The 13,700-nt window shown below is 37.3% G+C and overlaps 1 long non-coding RNA gene across 2 annotated transcripts in view; it reads right to left on the reverse strand.

Annotated features, from left to right (window-relative positions):
• The window catches only part of LOC136254613 (uncharacterized), a 522,347-nt gene that overhangs the window by 57,099 nt on the left and 451,548 nt on the right, over window positions 1-13,700 (reverse strand). The window lies entirely within an intron of this gene.

Here is a 13,700-nt window from a genome sequence, read left to right on the forward strand (position 1 = left end):
GATCACCCACAAAAACGCACTTGTACAGAGTTCAGTTACAAACAAATTACCCTGTAGAGAGATCAGGTAGAAGAATTCACCTTGTAGAGAGTTCAGCAACAAAGAAATCACCATGTAGAGAGTTCAGCTGAAAACAAATCACCCAGTAGAAAGATCAGCTAGAAGAAGTTACCTTGTAGAGAGTTCAGTTACAAAGAAACCATCATATAGAGAGTTCAGCTACAAAGAAATTACCCCATAGAGAGTTCAGCTAGAAGAAGTCACCTTGTAAAGAGTTCAGCTACAAAGAAACCATCATGTACAGAGTTCAGCTACAAAGAAACCACCATGTAGAGTGTTTAGCTGCAAAAAATCACCTGTAGAGAGTTTAGCTAGAAACGAATCACCCTGTAGAGAGATCAGCTAGAAGAGGTCACCTTGTAGAGAGTTCAGCTACAAAGAAACCACCACATAAAGAGTTCAGCTGCAAATAAATCACTTGTAGAGAGTTCAGCTACAAGTAAATCCCCCTGTAGAGGGATCAGCTAGAAGAAGTCACCTTGTAGAGAGTTCAGCTACAAAGAAACTATCATGCAGAGAGTTCAGTTACAAACAAATCACCCTGTAGAGAGATCAGCTAGAAGAAGTTACCTTGTAGATAGTTCAGCTACAACAATTCACCCTGTAGAAAGATCAGCTAGAAGAAGTCACCTTGTAGAGTGTTCAGTTACAAAGAAACCATTATGTAGAGAGTTCAGCTGCAAACAAATCACTCTGTAGAGAGTTCAGCTACAAAGAAACCGCCATGTAGAGAGTTCAGCCTCAAACAAACCACCGTGTAGAGAATTCAACTACAACAAATCACCCTGTAGAGAAGAAGTTACCTTGTAGAGAGTTCAGCTACAAAGAAACCATCATGTAGGGAGTTCAGCTACAAAGAAACCACCATGTAGAGAGTTTAGCTGCAAACAAATCACCTGTAGAGAGTTCAGCTAGAAACAAATCACCCCGTAGAGAGATCAGCTGGACGAAGTCACCTTGTAGAGAGTTCAGCTACAAAGGAACCATCATGTAGAGAGTTCAGCTGCAAACAAATCACACTGTAGAGAGTTCAGCTACAAAAAAATCACCCTGTAGAGAGTTCAGCTAGACGAAGTCACCTTATAGAGAGTTCAGCTACAAAGAAACCATCATGTAGAGAGTTTAGCTGCAAACAAATCACCTGTAGAGAGTTCAGCTAGAAACAAATCACCCTGTAGAGAGACCAGCTAGAAGAGGTCACCTTGTAGAGAGTTCAGCTACAAAGAAACCATCCTGTATATAGTTCAGCTACATTTCAATTCACCCAGTAGAGAGATCAACTGCAAAAAAATATCCTGTGGGGAATAATGGGCATGTAATAAATATATGTATATAATTTGTATAATTACTAATAAAATCAAAAACAATTGAAGCATTAAAAATCTTCTTTAAGTTCTTTTCTTCTTCCTGTGGTAAAGAAAAAAACACATGGGTTAAAAAAGCCCCAAAGCCAGCCATAGGCCGGCTTTGCAGTATACAAATACAAAAAGAAGTGATATCTAATCAAAAACAGCCAAGCTGTAAAAAAGGTGCGGCCCCCGAAAAGGCCATGGTGAAAAAAGATGTGAAATCCAAGGTGGCGGCCAAGAAATGGCTGTGATGGTAGGTTAATGGTTACATTTTAATAACGACAATTCAGGTGAATTTTGTGCCGCTTGGAATCCAAGGTGGCGGCCAAGAAATGGCTGTGATGGTAGGTTAATGGTTACATTTTAATAACGACAATTCAGGTGAATTTTGTGCCGCTTGGTCTTGGCACCAAATTCACCTGAATTGTCGTTATTAAAATGTAACCATTAACCTACCATCACAGCCATTTCTTGGCCGCCACCTTGGATTTCACATCTTTTTTCACCATGGCCTTTTTGGGGGCCGCACCTTTTTTACAGCTTGGCTGTTTTTGATTAGATATATTGGTTAGAAGCATTCTTATAATTAGCCATGCTACAATCTAGGAGAATACAACTAATTATAATTTGCTAGATATTATTCCTGTCCTTTTGCAGTCTACCAGCCATATTGCACCACCCGTCCTTCACTATATACAGGTTTCATATGGTATATTAAACCTACAATAACCATAGTACAATACATATGATTGTGTTTTTAATTGTGTACAGGTCTACACAATATACCAGAAAACTGTATGAGTGTACAACAGATGCATAAATCACTGTACACAATTAACCCTTAAACCCACATAATCCAGAAAACTGGATTTATACTTAATACATACACATGCTTTGTATAAAGCGCTATAACTTTCGAAGCGTCCATCCTATGGCTATGCAATTTATGTCATTTTACTTGTGATGTAGCAAGGATTACAATGATACCTAGGGGTTTACTCTAACACTAAATGGTGAGGCCAAAACTAGCCTTGAAAATACCTTTTTGGAAAGGAAACTTGCAAACCCTTTACAAACCTTTATAAAACAATCGATAACTCAATGGTAGTTAATTCTATTGCTTTGCAACAACTTCCATTCAATTCATTGTTAAATTTTGTATCAGGCCATATATCACTCACGTAAGTAAACCCACAATCGAAATTAAACATGTGGCAAGAATTTAGAAACACAGAGATGCAACTTGTTGCTGTTCACTGCTTCATAACAAGTAAGCCACTGTAGTTACAGTGTTCATTTAACCTCCAAGTAGTCCAATAAATACACTTTTAATCTATGTGTATTTGTAGGCTGTAAGAATTAAGTTACCCCACCTAGTGTCGCCATGTGTGCCCATATTGTGTAAACACGCATTTCCGAAAAGTTCTCTACGGGTTTACGGGTTAAATGGACTTCACATCAGTAATGGCTAAAACTTCAGTCAATGTAATGTATCTATACTAGCTACAGTAAGTATGCACATTTTATGTTATTTAATGTGAGTATGAGTGTAACTCACATGCTATATACTTTGTTGTTGAAGATGTTGTAAGCTCAGCTGACAATATCAAACCCATTTAGTGGGTTCCTGGCTGTGTGCCATGTGTGAAATTTAAGGACCTTCACCACTATTCAATGTTTAAGATGCATTATTTAGTTTCTTTTCAAGTTTACGATTTTCATAAAACCAACACTTGTCTGTGCCATAACAGACAATGGTTGGTGAGAACAACACAAAACCATTAGTAGCCACTTGTGGTCCAATACAATGCCATACCACTAGATAGTAAATTCAAATTACAATCTATTTGCAATGTAAGGAACAGAACTCAGCCAGCTATGTAAGCAATGTTACAGTGTACTTAACAGTTACACTATGGGGATTTTCCTGACATGTACACCAAAGGGCTAATGGAAAGGGATTTATACTGTACATATATATCATCTAATCTTATGTTGCAACTATTACACATGTAATAGTTGCAACATGGGCATGAGGGCTTTACCTGACATGTATGCCTGACTACCCGAGGGCCGCAAAGCCCAAATGCCCCACGTTACAGTTAATATGTAACACTTATTAGGCTGATAGCCTGTACAGGGTGATCAATCACCCAAACCGATAGGAGTGCAGCCACTGGATGTATTATATCAAGAGTTCATAATATTATGAACTCTTGATTATATATGCATACCTAAAATTTTTGATTATGGGTCAGCAGCTAGTACGTTCTGGTTACATTTGGCTATGATGAATGGTCATATCCAGTGTTGGGAGTAACGCGTTACATAAGTAACACGTTACGTAATATTATTACTTTTGTGGTAAGTAAGTAATATAACGAAATACGCTATAAAAACGGGTAATATAACTCAAGTTACTTTACTTACAAATGTAGCGCGTTACCTTAGTAATATAGTTACTGTAACGAGTCTAATATTACATAATATTATTACTACAAGTAACGAAGTTACTAATCTCGTTAGTTATCCTCTGAGTAACACCTAGCCACAACGAAGTAATGAAGCCTACTGAATGAAGCTTTTTCACCAGCTTCTTACTTATAACCAAGATTTGCACAACGCAACCATGTCATGTGATAAAGTGGTAGTTTCACACGTGACAGCTTAAGGCTGTGGACACAAAGTAATATAATATGTAATATTATTATAGTTACTTTATTTTATGAGTAATATGTAACTGTAACTAAATAGTTCAGTTACAAGTAATATGTAATATGTAATTAGTTACTTTTACAATGTAACTAGTTACTTTTACAAAGTAACTTGCCCAACACTGGGACTCATATCCTAGAGATATCATGGAAAATTTTGGTTATACAAGTGTTATGTTTTGATCAGTGCTATTGTATGGACAAGTTTGGAATTCACTAAAGGCCTAGATAGATAAGCTTACTTGTAGAGTGGTTACTCCGTGCAGAGTGGTAGCTTAGTGATGGGGGCATGTCTGGCATGGTGCAATTTCAACAATGTGGGACACTACCTGCCAATTTACTACTACAGGGCCATGCTACAGGATGGTGCTCTGTGCTGAAATGTCTCCAACGCTGTAGCCATTATACACTTATGTACTGTACACACACATTGCTGTACATGTGTTGTTTGTTTTAAGCAATGAGGTTGTATCATAAAAAAAATGTCCGTATTCGAAATGTGTGGCAACAATTGGTGAATAAGCTATAGTGCTGCCCAGTTGTAGCCTGGTCTACATTTTGTATGTAGCCCGGGTGGCTCCTTTGATCTGAGGTGTGAAAGTGTTACACGTTAATATGTATCCATCATTGGATGGATTACATGGAAGGGGATTGAGCCTTCTTAAGAAGCAGCTGTTACTATAATTTTAATAATGAAATTGCTACTAATTAAGAATGATTGTTGCCTTGTGTGCACATATTTGTGTATTAATTTATGTATGTTACTGTAGCTGTATGATAATAAACGTGTACAAAGTGAACTTGACATTGTATAACACTGATTGTTCTATCTAGTATGGTCAAACACCACTGGATCTAGCAATAGAATGGAAGAAGTCTGACATGGTGAACTACCTGTATCAGATAATGCAAGACACATCATCACTTAATCAGGTGAATGTCATTCACACCTTACAAAGCTATGTGTCATACTCACATATTATTGCCACATACACACAGTATTTGGACATGTTGTTGAAAACCCTTGACACATTCAAACAACTACTCTACCCATGAAATTAATGTTAAAATTAATTAAAACATGACAGTTACACTATAGCATAGTTCATGTTTTAATCATCTTAATGCTACAGAGGTATGGGAGCTACATGCTGCACCCCTTTGGTCTTTGATTCCATACACAGTATTTAATGGATTGCTTTTATAGAAGTTTTGACAGCATTACATATGGTAGCAATGCACTGCAATGAATAAAGTTGTGTCACCAAGGGCAGAGGAGGCATCTTTTTTTAGGGGGGGGGGAGCTGGGTGATGCCAAGGCCTGGCTGTAGGTTGAAGACAAAACAAACAAAACTAACAAAAATATCACTACCTGCTGGAAATAGTTGCCCTCCAACAATTAGACTAAATCTCCTTACTTATAACTACATACGTAGCTTGCTTCACTGCTCCTCTAAGAATACTGTGACTACTCTATTAGAGTATCTCGGTCTTGACTGCTATTGATGCTATTGAACTAGACTCTCCATCATAACACAGATAATATTAGGGGGCCCCTTGCCCTACCCCCCTCTCTTCTCCGCAACCCCTGTGTGCCATTATACTGTATTCCTACTACTTAAGAAATGTTGGTAACATCACTGCAATAGGACAATGTAACAACTGTAAATCGTGGGGTTGAGATCTCTAATAAAACAGTCACCATGGGGTAAAAAGGTGCATCAAAAATGTTGAAAAATTACCATGGTTCAAACTAGGGACCCCATACTGAACACCCTAATCCTTGACTACTGAGCCACCACTATAACAGCTGTTCATGTTTAATTTTTACTGTATAAATAAAAATTCTAGCTAAAATTTACTCAATAGTAAAAGTTCATAATTTCATAGTTCTACCAATAGAAAATCTAGATTGTTCTAGATGTGTTCTATTAGAAATACTTGGAAAAAGTGTGCTCTACTTTTCTAGTATTCCATAGCCATTTTGGTATGGATTGGCTGGTAAGTATACTACTATTAAGACCTACTCACAACAATCGCCTTCATCATAATTATTGTAATAAGTGCTATGTTGGTAAAACCTGTGATAACAGGATGGAAATCATATTCTAGCATAAAAAGTGCAGGATTTGGTTTGTAAAAATTGGAGCAACTGCAACTTATCATGTTTTGCATGAAATATCAAGATACTGTAATAGAACCAGCCTTCAAAAATCCTGGGTGAAAAGAGTCGTAAATCAAAGTGGTGGCCATGAAATGGCTGCAATGATATAAATAATAATAAATTTAATAATTCACAAAGCCATTATTCTTATCACCCTCATTGCAGTCATTTCATGGCTGCCATCTTTGACTTCACAAGTTTATTCATTCTGTCTTTGGTGACTGCTGTATTAGAATATCTTGAGTCAGCCTTCTGATTATCCCATTAGGGGCCTGCAAAGAAAGCTACTACAAGCATGTGTAGCATGGAGACAGACACGTTAGCAGGGTGGGTGTGTAGCACTATAAATACAGCTAGACCAATAATAATGGGGTGTGTTATCGTGATCAAGTAGTAGATAGATTGTTAATAGGTGTTTCTTTGTGCTCAATCATTATTAATCAATCAAGATTGCGTTAATAAGTGTGGTATTGAACATATTGTGAAATTACAGGTATCTACTGAACGTAAGCACTTAAATAAGCTTGCGCATACAAATACAGTATGCTACTCAAGGAAAGTGTTAATAGGGAAAATTAATGCCTTAATATGGTTTCATTGCATAAAGAAGGATGAAGACCAGCCCGATTATTTGAAAATAAAAGAAAAGACAAGGAATTTAAGGATAGCAGAGAAGAAATCGATCAGTTAAAATGGGTACTTGACAAGCAGAGACAAAACAGAACGTTAACATGTCAAGTGTTCAACTGATCACGAGGAACCCACTGAGGATGCTACTGAAGGTAGAGATGGTACTGACATACAACAAGGCAGTGGCTTGGTTAAAGCAATGGGTGGTGCCTATCCTCCAACTGCTCCATGTGGTTGAACCTCTTCACTGCTAAATTTCTAGGAGACTCCAAACAGAGTGTTTTAAACTACCATATCTCACAAACCATACAACATAATCCCATAAAACAATATATAATATCAATCACCATTAACCAGTTGCAACCCCTATCAGTTACATAACCACAAAGTTTAAAAATTGGCCGAAAAACCTTAGTCAGTAAATTAACACATTTAAAGAGTCTTAAAGTGTTTATAATGATACAGTGAAGATAGTCAGCCCATAAATAACTGAAGCGATTCACTGGAAGTCTGGTTTTCAGGTGTTTTACCAACTTCGTGCACATAAACCCACGAGGCCACTAATCCGTTACGTGAAAACTAGCCAGTAGAGTGTTAAAACATGTCTAATCTGTCTCCTTACCTTTTCCTTTCACTCATAACACCAGTATCGCTTTGAAGTAGCCACCAGAACAGTAATTACAGGTGACCACAAACCCATAGATTACGTAACATTATGTGGAATAGTGCACGAGAGATCCGTTTATCCCTGTTCCTGCTTATCTGGGGGCTTGACCGTTTCAATATAAGTGCATTAGTTGCTACAACACATAATGAAAGCCACAGAATATGGCGTCTATTGCGGTGAATGGGTTAAAAACAAATGTTAGCACTGGGGATACTTTAATCATTGTCAAAGAAGAATCACATCCTCACTAAGGAACTAAAGCAAATGAATCTGTGGCAAGCATTCTGCCAAAATCTTCATGCTATATTGCTACTGCGCTCAGTTACGCCAACAGAGAACCTTGAAATATATGGGTGCAATTTGGAAACACTAATTTTTTGACAGATAAAATGATTGAAATTAATTATGGCAACCAGCTCAATGATAGGCACATCAATCATGTTCAAGTCATAATTAAAAATCAGATTGGAATAAAAGGGTTGCAGTTGGCTTTGTACAAACATACCAAAAAAACGGTTGAAAACTGGTTGAGAATGAACTTCAAATTATTCGTTCAATAAGTACATAATCACTGGATAACAGCAAGTATTACTTTGTCCATACCTGGCTGCATTGATATCTATGATTTTTATTTGAAGATATAACTGCTGACACTATCAAAGTAATCCTTGAATTGTTTGGTGAACCCCAAATCAAATTGTAGAAAGTGCAGAAGTAACAAGGTAGTGATCACTGTGGCTTGTTTGCCATTGCATTTATTGTTTTGCTGGCTCGAAGAACAGATCCAAGTAAAATCTGTTTTATGCAGTTTCTAAGGAGATCACACTTGATAAATTGTTTCAAAAAGTACTATTCATTAGTTTTCCCATAAAGCACTAACTAATATAGCTTCAATAATATTATGCAGACAAATCATAATGATTATCAATGATCAAGACACATGGTAGTGTGTCGTGCGGCCCAAGAAGCCGGCGCGCAACACCCGTGAGTATATTGACAGGAAGAAAGAAAATGCAATTTTCGCACCTCCGTAGCTCTGTGCTTCCTTGACGAAACAAGACAATTTTTGCTGTGGACACTTCCTCCAACTTCAGTACTCCACATTCCAAATTTTAGCGAAATCGCTTCACGCGTTCCTGAGATATGTGACTTCAAAAATTGGCTTAGTTTCTTCGTTTTTTTTCTTATTATTTTTCTTCCTCTTGTCGCATACTTACAAAAACTGCTATAAAATGCAAACGCTATATCTGATTGCTTTGAAATTTGGCACACAGAAAGGGGGTATAAAGGCGCATCGCGGTACCAACATTGGCTGGAATACGATAAACAGGCAAATAGTTATGAGCGATTATTCACGAAAAATAACACCAATATGTTGTCACGCCTACAGCGTAAACCGCGTATGGGAAGCTGAAAATCAGTGGGTGAATAGGTTAACTATTGAACCTCAAACCTTTTGTGGTTTGAAAGAAATCGAGCTAAAAACCAGGACGATACAATGAAAAAACCAACAGTGTGTAACAATTACGCAATCGAGATTAGCTAATAGAAAACTACTGCTTGCCACGCCTACCAGATAAACTGCTTGGGGTAATGCTTTGAAAATCGTTGTACAGATGGAGTAATCATCTTAGAAAGGCTCATCAATGGTGAAGAAGAATCAGACTTAAAGCCACGGAGTTATAACACGAAATCCAACTTGGTGCAGCGAGATCGAGATACTCTAATAGAGCAGTCATCCTAATAGAGCAGTCACCCTGAAGAGAATTCAAGAGATCAGCTAGAAACAAGTAACCTGTATAGAGATCAGCTACAAACAATTCACCCTATAGAGAGATCAGCTAGAAGAAGTTACCTTGTAGGGAGTTCATGCAACTATGGAAAGAGATAGTTCAGCTAGAAGAAATCACCTTGTAAAGTTCAGCTACAAAGAAACCAGCATGTAGAGAGTTCAGCTACAAACAAATCACCCTGTTGAGAGATCAATAGAAGAAGTTACCTTGCAGAGAGTTCAGCTACGAAGAAACCATCATGTAGAGAGTCCAGCTACAAACAAATCTCCCTGTAGAGAGATGAGCTAGAAGAAGTTACCTTGTAGAGAGTTCAGCTACAAAGAAACCATCATGTAGAGAGTTCAGCTACAAACAAATCACCCTATAGAGAGATCAGCTAGAAGAAGTTACCTTGTAAATAGTTCAGCTACAAACAATTCACCCTGTAGAAAGATTAGCTAGAAGAAGTCACCTTGTAGAGTGTTTAGTTACAAAGAAACCATCATGTAGAGAGTTCAGCTGCAAACAAATCTCCTGTAGAGAGTTCAGCTACAAATAAATCTCCCTGTAGAGAGATCAGCTAGAATAAATTTCCTTGTAGAGAGTTCAGCTACAAACAAATCATCCTGTAGAAAGATCAGCTAGAAGAAATCACCTTGTAGAGAGTTCAGTCACAAAGAAACCACCATATAGAGAGCTCAGCTACAAACTAGTGACCTAGTAGAGACATTAGCTAGAAGAAGTTACTTTGTAGAGAGTTCAGCTACAAAGAAACCATCATGTAGAGAGTTCAGCTACAAAGAAACTATCATTTAGAGAATTCAGCTTCAAACAAATCACCTGTAGAGAGTTCAGCTACAAACAAACCTCCCTGTAGAGAGATCAGCTAGAAGAAGTTACCTTATAGAGAGTTCAGCTACAAACAAATCACCCTGTAGAAAGATCAGCTAGAAGAAGTCACCTTGTAGAAAGTTCAGTTACAAAGAAACCACCATGTAGAGAGTTCAGCTACAAAGAAACTATTCTGTAAAGAGCTCAGCTGCAAACAAATCACCTGTACAGAATTCAGCTACAAACAAATCACCCTGTAGAGAGATCAGCTAGAAGAAGTTACCTTGTAGATCGTTCAGTTACAAAGAAACAGCCATGGAGATTTCTGTAATCAGTATATATATGTATTATATATATAATTTGTACATTTACTTATAAAATATTTAAAGTACATCTACTTCATCTTTTCTCCTCCCTGTGGTAATGAAAACTACAAATACAAAAAGAAATGAAATCTAATCCAAAACAGCCAAGCTGTAAAAAAGGTGTGCGGCCCTCAAAAAGGCTATGGTGAAAAAAGATGTGAAATCCAAGGTGGCGGCCAAGAAATGGCTGTGATGGTAAAAATTTTAATAATGACAATTCAGGTGAATTTTGTGCCAAGACCAAGCGGCACAAAAATTCACCTGAATTGTCGTTATTAAAATTTTTACCATTAACCTACCATCACAGCCATTTCTTAGCCGCCACCTTGGATTTCACATCTTTTTTCACCATAGCCTTTTTGAGGGCCGCACACCTTTTTTACAGCTTGGCTGTTTTGGATTAGATTATTAGTTATGTGGATCACAATGTACATGATTATTACAATGATAATGATGAATGTTTAAATGAAAGTTTACATATCTTTATTCAATGACTTTTAATTCCAGCAGCTAAAAACCATGTATTATTATACTACTGTTTCTTTTGATGTAGCCATAAGCATTTTTTATCCATTACATTCCAAGCGGTTTCATGATTGACATGTGCAGATCAACTGCTAGTGGGATTCCATCAGTAGTACATTTTTTGCTATACCACTTACTAAACTGCAGCTTCATTGAAATCTTGAATGCTTTAATAACACTTAAATCCATTGGTTGTAACTTTCCTGTGCAGTTTGCAGGAATGCTGATGGCATATAAGTCATTGTCCCTTAGCAGCCTGAAAATAGCATTAGTTATTTGTCCTTTAACATTGAAGATAAGTAAAGCTGGAAAAGTGTCACCAATCCCCAACTCACATTGCTTTGCTTTGATATAAGGAATTATGGTTGACTGTAGGTTTTCTCCTTGTTAGACCAAAGATTGGGTGTAAAACTAATGAGCCAGTCCTTTGGGAATTTCACACTTAACAAGCAAGCGGTAGTTTTGCCAGCATAAATCAACTGCAAAGGGAGAAAATTGCCACTTAGCTTGCCACAAACTACTGTAGTTATCTGCTGCTTTTCATTCAGCCCAATCATTTCAATTTATTTTACTCCTTTTTGGGCCATAGTCCACTGGGAGCCAGGGATAATATTTACTGTTGTGTGGTCTTAATTAAGTATTACTTCATTGGGAATATCTTACATTTTAACCACCACCAGTTTTTCATTCAGGAAATTAACCTTAATTCTGTCAGTTGTGCACCATTGGTTTAGCAGTAGAGTATCCTTTCCTCTTCACAAAATTCATGTGATAAAGAAGTTAGAGATTTAGCCCAGTTTGGCATAAGAGACAGGACCGCCATTTTTTGCCAACAAACTGGCATCAAATTTATGGACAACAGCTCTTCCAACAGCCATAAAATTGACCCACCAGAATCACATACAGACCCTTTATGTAAGCTTAACCTGGGTGTTCATTTATTACCAATTAACAAAGGACAGCCTCTCTTAATTTGCAGATGGTAGCACTTCAACATTAGGATCAGTGTCGCCCATCTTTCTTTTCTTCATCCATTTGGTTTGTACACTTTCACCAAACTTCAAATGGTGCTCTCATTTAAATTTTCCTTTGGTTCACCACTATACTTCCTTGCAACAGCACAATTACCATGCTCCAAAATGTACTTTGCTAGTTTAGCTTTACGCTGTGGTGCCACCTTGATATAAGGCCCTTTCTTTTTAAGTGCAGACTGGTTTGTTATAGCTTTTAACATCTCATTGTTAGCTTCAATGATGATTCCAGTTGAAACGTCTTCTGATAAAGATCTGAAGGGATCTGGCAATGCAGATTCTGCAGATTCCTTATGTTTCCATTTAAATTCTTCAAAATAGACATGTTACATTGGAGTTGGTAATGTGTAAAACTATACTAATTACACACCACAACAGAAATACGTATATACGAATCAATGTTTAATTTGCAAATTTCACAAAAGATTGGACCTCACACAGTTAACCCACTGTAGAATAAATTTGAGATTCTAAATTTCACAGTTTGCACTAGCTATGTGGTTTATTGCATCATAGCTAGCTTGAACTATCAACAGGACACCCAAAACATGAAAATTTATGGTAATTGATAAGATGTCAAAATGCTCTAACAAGTACACAAAAAATTGGAATTTTCAACTAGAGAAGGGACCATAGCACATCGATAAAAAGTACTGAAGCAAGTTGGAGTAGTCCATGATATCAAATCACTGTAAAACAATAAGAAGTGGTATATCCCTACTGTGCTCAAGATACCATAACGGAAATGCACAGTAGGGATATAACACTTCTTATTGTTTTACGGTGATTTGATATCATGGACTACTCCAACTTGTTTCAGTACTTTTTATCGATATGCTATGGTCCCTACTCTAGTTGAAAATTCCATTTTTGTGTGTGTTTGTTTGTTAACTTTTTATGTAAATAGTTTTATTATGACTGGTGAACCCATGCATACAGCACCTGAAATGGCACCACGCGCCCCAGCTATATCAATTATCTTCTGAAAAGTGAAGTATCCATTACGCTTCGTTGTCAGCTATGTTCAACCCGTTACACAGCATTTTGAATAAAGAACTATTTGTAAAGCACCTCTACAATTTACGCATACCAAAAAAAAAAAAAAAGTGCCGCATGCCCCAATTATATTAATTATCGTCTGAAAAGTGAAGTATCCATTACATTTCACTGTCGGCTATGTTCAATCCATTACACAGCAGTATGAATCAAGAACTGTTTGAAAAGCACCTCTGCAATCAAAATAGCCGCTATGAAAAATACGGACAATTTCCATTACAAAGGGAAACCATCACATGCTACCACCAAATCGACACCTTTCGATGTCAGTAAAGATGAATGGGACACAAAGGAAGGCACTGGTAAGTCCATGAAGAATGCATTGTACGTACTGCGGTATGCCAAAAGGCACCTGTCGGGCCGAAGCAACATTGAACAGTGAAAAAATCAAGCCCGTAGCCTTAGCCGTTATCAAGTTACGCTTGTCTGATGGCATCAGTCAGTCAGTTACTTACTCAGTCAGTAGAAAATTCTGTTGAATATATATATTTTTTAAAATTCTGTAGCAACTCGTTGAAAGTGTTTCGGGTCGATCT

This window comes from Dysidea avara, chromosome 1 (assembly GCF_963678975.1).
Source record: "Dysidea avara chromosome 1, odDysAvar1.4, whole genome shotgun sequence".
Classification (NCBI taxonomy): Eukaryota; Metazoa; Porifera; class Demospongiae; order Dictyoceratida; family Dysideidae; genus Dysidea; species Dysidea avara.